The sequence below is a fragment of the Lepisma saccharinum genome, chromosome 9 (assembly GCF_977018435.1).
Source record: "Lepisma saccharinum chromosome 9, izLepSacc3.1, whole genome shotgun sequence".
NCBI lineage: Eukaryota > Metazoa > Arthropoda > Insecta > Zygentoma > Lepismatidae > Lepisma > Lepisma saccharinum.
Window position 1 is genome coordinate 75,598,124 of NC_139237.1, and position 10,461 is coordinate 75,608,584.

Below are 10,461 nucleotides of genomic sequence, written 5' to 3' on the forward strand. Positions count from 1 at the left end.
CGACTCCTTGACTGAACACGCAATCTCGCTCATCATCAGAGGCAAATATGCATACTCGGTTTCCTTTATTCGCGTCCATGACCCTAATAATAAGCAAGCGACAGAAACGTACTTATTCAATTTCCCTTTAATCACAGCTCCCCTGTATGAAGAACGAAATAAAAAAAATGTCGTCAAACGGCCATCTGTTCCCCATTACGATATCCAGTCTACAGCTGACCACTACTTGTCTCAAATCGAATTACAGCAATATTATTTTATTCCGCAAATGAAAACGAGATATATATATACGTATATATATATTTCAGAGGCTGATTTGTACCCAGAAATATATATCAGTTTTATTTTTTAGTTACTAATTTCAATCGACAATTATTATTTTTAATTCCATACAAATTGCTAAATGTAGGTCAATGGTCTCTATCTATGTAATTTACTCAAATTAACTTGAATGTGCTTACAGCAGAGAAAAATTATAATTTTACAATTTTAGTGACATTCCTACATTTACCACGTAGAATAGTGTATCCTGAGTTTATTACGTGTGACGGCCTGTTGGTCTAGGGGTATGATTCTCGCTTTGGGTGCGAGAGGTCCCGGGTTCAAATCCCGGACAGGCCCAATTTTTTTTTATTACTAGATAGCCAGTTGCAACATGCCGGATTACTTTTTCATTTCTTATTTATGTATCCAAGGACATGGGCGTCCGCAGGATTTTTTCCAGGGAGGGGCAAGGAAGGTATTTTTTTCCAGGGGGGGGCCAACATGGCATATTTTCCCCAATAATAGTGTTCATCCTTCAAAAAACATTGCTTAAATTTGAATTTATCATGTTCGTGCAATAATTAACACACATTATTGTGGCTGAAATTAAATTATATGTGTGAAATATGTAATTTTTGGTTGACTTTCGTTTTCCAGGGGGGGCCACGGCCCCCCCTTGCCCCCCCTTCCGGACGCCCATGTCCAAGGATTGATTGTTGCTCAGCGCCATTGCTTTTCAATACACTGTTAAGAAGCTTAAAGAAATACTAATCTGTGGACTACGTGCCATTTTTTCCGCACTTTGCATGTGTGAATAACAGTCGGACGCGACAGGACATGCAATTGTGAAAACGGACAAGTCCGAGCGACAGTAGCAGCTTGCGTGCCACTTCGGTTCGAAAGATTGGATATTGGTCTATGATTGGATTGATTACTGAGGAGTGAGGGCTCGCTTCCAAGCGCCACATGTCTTGTTGCTTCGGTCTGAATGAAGGCTCCCTGTAATAAGCATTCACCACTAATGCACGACCAAACAGACAGAGGCGACACGATGCAAGCCTGTAAGAAAACCAACCAGTCCGAGTGACGCGTGCAGCTTGTCGGGTCACTTTGGTACGAAAAAGTTAATTTATTTGTGAAGGCTAGTTTCCAAGTGGCACATGTCGCTTCCGTCTGAAAGCCTCCTCAGTTTCCAATAACGGGCGCTAATATTGTATGTAGTTGAGCAATTAATTGATTGAATCGGTTTATTTTACTGCCAAGTTTGGCTAATCGTGATGATGAGAAAACGTGATGTGATATGTGAGTGATTATAATATTGATGAAGAGACACTCACAAAGAACGCCCAGACCGGGATTCGAACCCGGGACCCCTTACATCGTTGCGCGCTGTGCTAACCGCATCGCCACGGAGGTTGGCTATTGTGTGTAGTACATTGACATTAAGCTGCAGGGGCGGCCAAACCGGGGGCGTTCCCATTGATTAGCGCCAAAACTTTTTATAGAGACCAGATTTAAAGGGAAAAAAGGACCAAAAAAAAGGAAAATGAAAAAGGACTACAGTTAATTTTTTCACTCCACTAAAAATATTTCTACCATTCAAAAGGGATACATTAAATTTCGTATGAAGCAAAGTAAAAAAGATCGCATTGTTGCAACCTACTCTCAACGCTCAAGTCGTGGAGGGAAGGTAAGGTAGAAAGCGCTTGTTCTTTTCTTCCTCTAAGCTGCACCAAATAGACAATTGTTGAATGTTTTGTTTAGGGAAAATATCTTGCCAATAAAGGGACCAAGGAAGAAAATGTTTTTAAAATGGGGAAAAAGAGGAATGTAGGCTGAAAAATTAGTCAATAAAGGGACCAGAAAGGAAAATGTACTGTATTTAAAAAAGGGAAAAGGGGTTAATGTGGGCTGAAAAAGATAAATCAAAACCATGTAATCTGTTACGTACCCAATAGGACCAAGTAATGTGAATAGTTTGCCAAAGACGAATAGAGATGGCAGCACCAGGCGTGCAAGGTTAAGAATTGGCATAATATATATGAATAACTATAAATAAGAACAAAGGAAATTGGAAAGATGAAAAACAATAGAATATATTATAAGAAGACAAAAAATAAATATGAAAGAAGTAAATTAATATATATATCTTATAAATCAAATCAATGATCACATGTAAGTTAATATGAAAATTAAGGAAGTCAAAGCACTGATACAAGTTTGTGTCTTTGAACAGATATTGCATCTGTATGATTGATTTACCATTCCTATAGGGGAAATTTTGTTTACATCAGTGGCGAGCGCGTTCCGATCGACGCCCCACAGCACTTTTTGGTTGCGCGGTTTAACCGTAGCACCTACTTGGATGCGCATGTCAATCGGCTGCACCAAGTATACACTCTGTTGTACCTAGTTAGTGGTGGCGCGTTCCAATTGCAGCCCCAAGGGAGGATATTAGTATTATTCCCAAAGCTTGGAGGAAAAAGTTGGAAAAGGATAAAGGAATTCGTAAAATAGTCAAAACCTAAATAAATTGAAATCCAGAGGGAAGTTCACAAAGGAGACAAGAAGGAAGTCCAGATCCAGACCGTCCATATTGAGAAGGAAGTTCCGATCCAGACCGCCCATTGAGAAGGAAGTCCCGATCCAGATCCTCCATATTGAGAAGGAAGTCCAGATCCAGACCGTCCATTGAGAAGGAAGTCCCGATCCAGATCTGACCATTACGAAGGAAGAATATTGAGATGAAAATTGACTGTAAACGAGAAAATTATAGAAGAATGTAGCTTATCATGTAAAATTCTTACTCCATGTATCCTGTGTTTAAATAATATATTCGTTTAAACGTCTCCATTGGAAGGCATCCTGTCTGGTTTTGTTGTCTACAAAGAACCCTACCCTGTAGATAAACTAGTTGAGTTTTAAGATTAAGGTTTATGTACCTTTGCACCAAATGGAGGTAGCATTAAATAAATGGCGACCAACTTTTGGGCTAGAGAATTAGGAACCAGACAGCGAAGAGAGAAAGAATAATTGAAAATGGAGGAAAAGGATAAAGATGGAAATGAGAATGGAGAAGCTACAATGAAGGAAGACGGAGAAAAAGGGAAACTTTCATTTGTTGCGGAGAGGAAGGAAACAAGGAAGAAATTATTTTCTGTGTCACATGTAAGGAAATGAAACATTGGACGTGCGAAGGAATAAGAAAGGAGAAATACATAGCAATAAGTAAAAGGGAAGAAGATTATACATGTAAGGAATGCAAGATGGAAAAGCTAAAAGAAAAGCAGAAGAAGACAGAAGAAATAAACTTGATGGAAATGTTCCAAAAGCTGGCAATGCAGATAAATGAAAATAACAAGGAAGTGAAAGAAAAGTTAGAAGAAAATAACAAGGAAGTGAAAGAAAAGTTAGAAGAAAATAACAAGGAAGTGAAAGAAAAGTTAGAAGAAAATAACAAGGAAGTGAAAGAAAAGTTAGAAGAAGTAAGAAATGAAAGCAAGAAAATGTACGAGAAAATAACCGAGACATGTGAAGAAAATAGAAGATCATTGGAAAAGAAGATAGAAGAAACAACATTGCTAATTGAAAACAAAAGCGTGGATATAAATAGGACGATCAAGGAAGAAGTTTCAAAACTTAGAGAAGAGAATATACACAGAACCGACAGTATGGAAAGAAAAATTGTTGAAAATAAATCGCAAATAGAAGCAGTATCTTCTAGAGTAGATGCAAATGAAGATAAGATAGAAGAAGCAAATATTCTGATAGAAGATAGAAGTTGGACGGTGAAAGAGGAAAGTTCCAATGACGAGCATGACAGCAAGATAGACGAAGAAGCTATAAAGTTAAGCGAAGTAAACAAAGAAGAGACAGATAAGAAAATAGAAGAAGAAGAAAGAGGAATAGCAAGTGATGAAAAATTTACTTGTCAATGTAATGATGAAGAAATCCATGTCGAAATGAAGATGAAAGAAGAAAGTTCCAGTGACGAGTCTCTGACGGAGGAAGAAAAGAAGCATACACATAACCGAAGATGTAAACAAAGAAGGAAGAAAAGTAAAATGAGATTTAGATATATTCACGTAAAGACATGGAAGAAGAAGAAGAGAAAGAAATTAAAAATAGAAAAGAACCTGAAGAAAGTTAATAATATGCTAAGAAGGGTCGACATAGATCAAACGGATTTTGATTCTACTTCGCCAAAGAAAAGGAAGAAGAAGACGAGACGGAAAAGACAAGGAGAGCATGCATTTGATGAAGATCTAGAACAGAGGAAGTCTTGGCAGAAACCAGATCGGAAGAAGAGAGAAATGAAAGTAATTTATTTATTAGAAGAAAGTTGGAAGAGGAGGAAGAAGGATCTTGAGAAGAATAGAAAAGAAAATAGAAGAAAGAAAAGAAAAGAGGAAGAGAAAAGGAAAACAAGACATTGACAAGCAACGCGTATCTGAAAGAATCGGAAGGAACAAATAAAACTGACTAGTGCAAAGTAAGGAGATGTTTTGATTTACAGACTGGCAAGTGTTTCTAGAATTATTAAAGTTGTATGAAAAGTTCCAGTTCACCAGAAGAAAAATTCGTGGAATTATTAGTATGGGCAAAGAATAATAATGATCTATTTGAAAGAAGAAAATTTTAGTTCTTTGATGCTAGTTCCTGTAAAAAGATATTTATATGATAGTCATCGTTGGAGAAAAATCTATTCTGCAAGTGATATCTTAAGAAAGAATAATGAGTGCTAATTTATGTCACCACTCCATTAAACAATGAGACTTATAGTGAAAGATCAAACATGTAAAAGGAAAGAAGCCAAAGAAAGTAATATGGAAAGTGGAAATCAACTTTTCAATTGTACGAACAGAAGAACGAAGAAGATAGAACAGTTAGGCATAGAAGGAAGTTAATTACGAAGAAAACTCTCAGGAAAAGGAGAAGAAAATATGAAAGAAGATCGAATAGTATCAGTAAAATATATTCTTTGTAAGCTTAGACGATTAAAAGTCATCATGTATTTAGAAAAGTGCAAATGAAACGGGTTGTAGTCCCAGAAGTTAAAGAAGAATCGGTTGTATTCCGAGAATGGGTTGTAATTACAGAAAATAAATATATCTAGATACATGCTGATATGAAATCAAGGCTGAGGTGAAGAATTATTGTAGCTGATAAAAACACTTAGATGGTCAACTTAGAGAAAAGAGAGAGTTCTTTGAAACGGAAAAATCTGAGCTAACTGATAATCTGTAGAGAGATTGCTGAAAGAAGAAAAGGGTGAAACGAAAATTACTATTTTTGCAGGACATCGTCAAGTAAAGACTATCTTGGAGAGAACAGACGAGCAGACTTGCAGGAGATGAGCAATTGAAGAATTATATTTTGTAACTAGAAATAACTTAAGATGTCACGAATATTTCCGGAACGGTGAAAAGATATCTAGGAACGAAAATAGAAAGAAGAGAGTAATAGAGAGATGAGGAAAAATGCTGCATGCCAGGAGATATAATTTCACAGTGAAAGTGAAAAGCAATGTAAGCAGTAGAAATGAAGGCCCATATGAAGTGATAAGTACTTTTAGAAATACAGTTCTTCTAAAGCACATAAAAACAGATGTAGAAAGGAGAGAGAATTTAGATAACATTAGAAGATATAATTGTACAGAAGAGAAGAAAGAAAGCGTCAAGAATAAATAATAGACTTGTACATATATAATTTGAAAAAAAATGTATCTGCATATATATATATATATATATATATATATTACGAGAAATTTTTTTTATGGCCAACGGGGGGAATATTGTGTTACGTACCCAATAGGACCAAGTAATGTGAATAGTTTGCCAAAGACGAATAGAGATGGCAGCACCAGGCGTGCAAGGTTAAGAATTGGCATAATATATATGAATAACTATAAATAAGAACAAAGGAAATTGGAAAGATGAAAAACAATAGAATATATTATAAGAAGACAAAAAATAAATATGAAAGAAGTAAATTAATATATATATCTTATAAATCAAATCAATGATCACATGTAAGTTAATATGAAAATTAAGGAAGTCAAAGCACTGATACAAGTTTGTGTCTTTGAACAGATATTGCATCTGTATGATTGATTTACCATTCCTATAGGGGAAATTTTGTTTACATCAGTGGCGAGCGCGTTCCGATCGACGCCCCACAGCACTTTTTGGTTGCGCGGTTTAACCGTAGCACCTACTTGGATGCGCATGTCAATCGGCTGCACCAAGTATACACTCTGTTGTACCTAGTTAGTGGTGGCGCGTTCCAATTGCAGCCCCAAGGGAGGATATTAGTATTATTCCCAAAGCTTGGAGGAAAAAGTTGGAAAAGGATAAAGGAATTCGTAAAATAGTCAAAACCTAAATAAATTGAAATCCAGAGGGAAGTTCACAAAGGAGACAAGAAGGAAGTCCAGATCCAGACCGTCCATATTGAGAAGAAAGTTCCGATCCAGACCGCCCATTGAGAAGGAAGTCCCGATCCAGATCCTCCATATTGAGAAGGAAGTCCAGATCCAGACCGTCCATTGAGAAGGAAGTCCCGATCCAGATCTGACCATTACGAAGGAAGAATATTGAGATGAAAATTGACTGTAAACGAGAAAATTATAGAAGAATGTAGCTTATCATGTAAAATTCTTACTCCATGTATCCTGTGTTTAAATAATATATTCGTTTAAACGTCTCCATTGGAAGGCATCCTGTCTGGTTTCGTTGTCTACAAAGAACCCTACCCTGTAGATAAACTAGTTGAGTTTTAAGATTAAGGTTTATGTACCTTTGCACCAAATGGAGGTAGCAAATCTTGTTGGTGGAAGATAATTATCAACACTGTTGTTGTTTATTCCATGATCCGTGTTGAAAACATAAATAGGAATTGCGTTTAAAATCCAGTCTCTATTTAGAATTAAATACGTGTGGCTATTTGTTTGTTTTAGTTTATTTTTTAAGTCTACTTTATGCACAGAAAGGCTACTGGACTGGGCCTACATTTTAGGAGGAATCCGAGCCAGTATGTGCCTCCACCGGGTGCGTGGTTATTTCAAGAATTAATTGAAGTTACTGCTGGATTACATAATAAGTATATTGCAATCATCGTGTAGCAATTTTAGCTAAGAAATTACTGTTATTTTGATGTCATTACGTAGGCCTAGGTGTTAAATAAACACATACCTACAATAAAAGTGTTCCTTCGTATTTTTAAAATATGACTATTATTTTTCGTTATTAAAACCGTAAATGGAGCATTCTTATTTACGTTTCTAGTAGACATGAGATTGGATTAAAATATTCATAATGAACGGATTCCATAGCATTATGGAGTACTTTGTGGGTGTCTGCTAACAAATTAAAGAAACTTGAGTATGATATGGCGTAGACTGTATGCATGAAAAGCATTAACAAAAGTGCGTTATGTGCGTGACACTCTAAAAATAAAATTTTGACTTCATTTTAATTTGCCTGTGAAGCATATAGGTGACAGATGCTAGTAACTTTTATTGGTGAAATGTGCAAATTATATGCATTCGTATACATATAAAACCTAATGCGATTAAAGACAATACTATTTTTTTTATTGGAGGAAGGTGGAAAGTTGGAGGACCAGGGTAGAAAGATGTGTACAAACATTTAGTTTATATGCATGCTATTTAAGTTTGAAAATATTGTTTTAAGGATCTTAATTAAAATTTCGTTTTCTCTAAACCTCAATATCTTGTGGTCTGTTATACTTTCCGGGTATGGTTCTCACCTTTGTAATGATGCGATCATTACTGGATCCTTTTTATGTTATAAATTGTGTATGGCTATGTATTCCTGTACTTTTGGGTTCTTGGCCGTTGGGAGAGCGGTAAGTTTCCAGTAACGGTTTAGGTCATTAGCGGGGCCTATAAATAGGAAGGGCAGAGGAGCAGTCGGCCTCAGATGTTTGGCGGAGTACAGCAATGTAAGAGGTATCTTTTTCTCTGAGGGGAGCGGCTGGGCGAGCTTTCTTTCCTTATTATGTGAACCGACGGCGGGGATGTTAACTTTCTTTTAATACACACACTTGCTTTTTTCATATCATTCCAATAGTTCATTTCATGTGGGAAACCGGGTACACAACACACATACCTTCAGCCACCTTTTTTGGTACTGAGGGTTATACATTTTTTTTACTCGTGGAGCCAGTGGCTACGCGAGTCTACACACTCTCTTCGGGAAGGGGAGACAGGGTACACCGAAATGTAATTGTGCTAATAACGGCCAAGAATTAACTTCTGTAAATATAATATGAATAAACCTATATATATCTAAAAGGAAATGGGCGTTAAGTTGTAATTTGAAGAGGTACGTGTCTATTGCCTAAACTAGCATCCACAGAATTTCAGGTACTGCAAGTTTTGAACCTCGGGACAAGGATTCAAAAATGTATGGTAGTGTATATTGTGTATGTTGCTGAGAATCAACTTAAAAGCACAAAATATACCGTTACACCTTAGGTGCGAGTAGCCGGGGTTACCGCAGGTAACAGCAAAATGTAAAGAATTAAAAAGTTGTTTCAATAAAATGACAACATTGTTAAATACGTTAATGAACACCGTTGCTGTCGAGTAGATATTGCCTAGGACATTTTTTTCTGCAGCCGACAGAAGTGAAGAGGGAGGCCGTTCTGCTACCCTGAAGAGGCAACAAGGGAGAAGAGGGCGCCAATGGAAGGAAAGAGCGGGGAAGGACTTTGGGGCATAGTGTGCTATGGGGTTATTCATATGCCTGTTAAGGAGCCCTGTTGCAGTTCAGACCTACCGGATCAGCCAGTGTTGTCACATCGGATTGGCAAAAAAGAGCTAAATCCCGCCTAAAATAGGAATGCCATTTCTGTAAAGCAACTAGAGGTAGACTGCAAAGCCAAGGGGATTGAACTACAACTGAGACTAATTAGGTAAACACGAAAATATACTTCCTTGGTGTGATTCGTGATTTGGATAAACCTTGTTCCAAAATACTAAGGCCCCCCTTTAGACGAAAGCATTTTCCTTAGCATTTTTCTTAACATTTACGCCATGACCAAAACTACTGTGTAAAGAGAAAAATCTTATAGCATTTCACGAGAGGAATAACGTTTCGTATAAAACGTTAAGTACAAAACGATGGCGCTGCTTAAATACATGCTTTACAACTTTTACTGTACACGTATGGAAGAATATTTTAGTTGTTTCAAATGTAAGCAGGGCTGTGGCCGAGTGGTTAGCAGATCGCGCTGCGACGCCAAGGGTCCCGGGTTCGAATCCCGGTCGGGCTTGGTTGTTTGTGAATGTCCATTCATCAATTTCATCATTTCATCACTCATCCCCATCTTCGCAAATTAGCCAAGAGGCACAAAACGCAAAGTAAAATAAACTAAATCAAATCAAAAATCAAATCAAATCAAATGTAAGCAGCACTCAGCAAGATGGTGTAACGCGACGTGCCTTTCATGCTGTATATGTTATACATTGTAATCACAAAAAGTAACCGAAAAGTTACATGAAATGTTTGCGTGTAAAAGTACTATCTGTTATAAGATTTTTGGAAGCATTTACATAGCATTTATGCTAGCAAAAAAGCTAAAGGATATGGTTTCGTCTAAAGCTGGCGTAAGTTGGCGACAGTAGTACGTACAGCTGGACGCTTCCCTTTCACAAAGGAGCGGAGTTCTGTCGTTTGCTCAATGCTCACCACACAAACGTCAAACTGACCCGAGAAAAGTGTGGTTCTTCTTCTTCTTCCCCTTCGCACCTCATTGCAAAGAAACAGAGACAGATGAAGAATTGACAAGGGTCTACCACTATTCATTGGATTTTCGTGGTAACTGTCTCATGAGTAGAGCTAGGAATTTTAGGTGCTGCACCTTAAATTTTTTTGTGTGAAAATGGGTAAAAAAGTGACTCATCCCCAAAATAAGCACGTATTGAACTCTACTCATGGTGTTTAGCTTGCACCTTTTTGCACCTTTTTCACAATCTCAGAACCTTTTTCACCTTTATCACAATCTCAGAACCTTTTGCACCTTTTCGCCCTTTTTGCATCTTTATCATTTTTTTTAAATACAACTCGCGCGCTGTTTAACCCCACCCACATTCGAGGCACGGCTTTTTGGCACGCGATTCTTGTTTACCGCACAACAATGAATCGGCTTTCTTCAGTTCTTGGACGTTAA

At 37.3% G+C, this 10,461-nt stretch overlaps 1 non-coding gene across 1 annotated transcript; it reads left to right on the top strand.

Moving 5' to 3' along the window:
* Window positions 1–549: 549 nt before the first annotated feature.
* Window positions 550–621, top strand: TRNAP-UGG (transfer RNA proline (anticodon UGG)). Its single transcript has one exon. It is a non-coding gene; the product is annotated as a tRNA-Pro (tRNA).
* The last annotated feature ends 9,840 nt before the right edge of the window (window positions 622–10,461 follow it).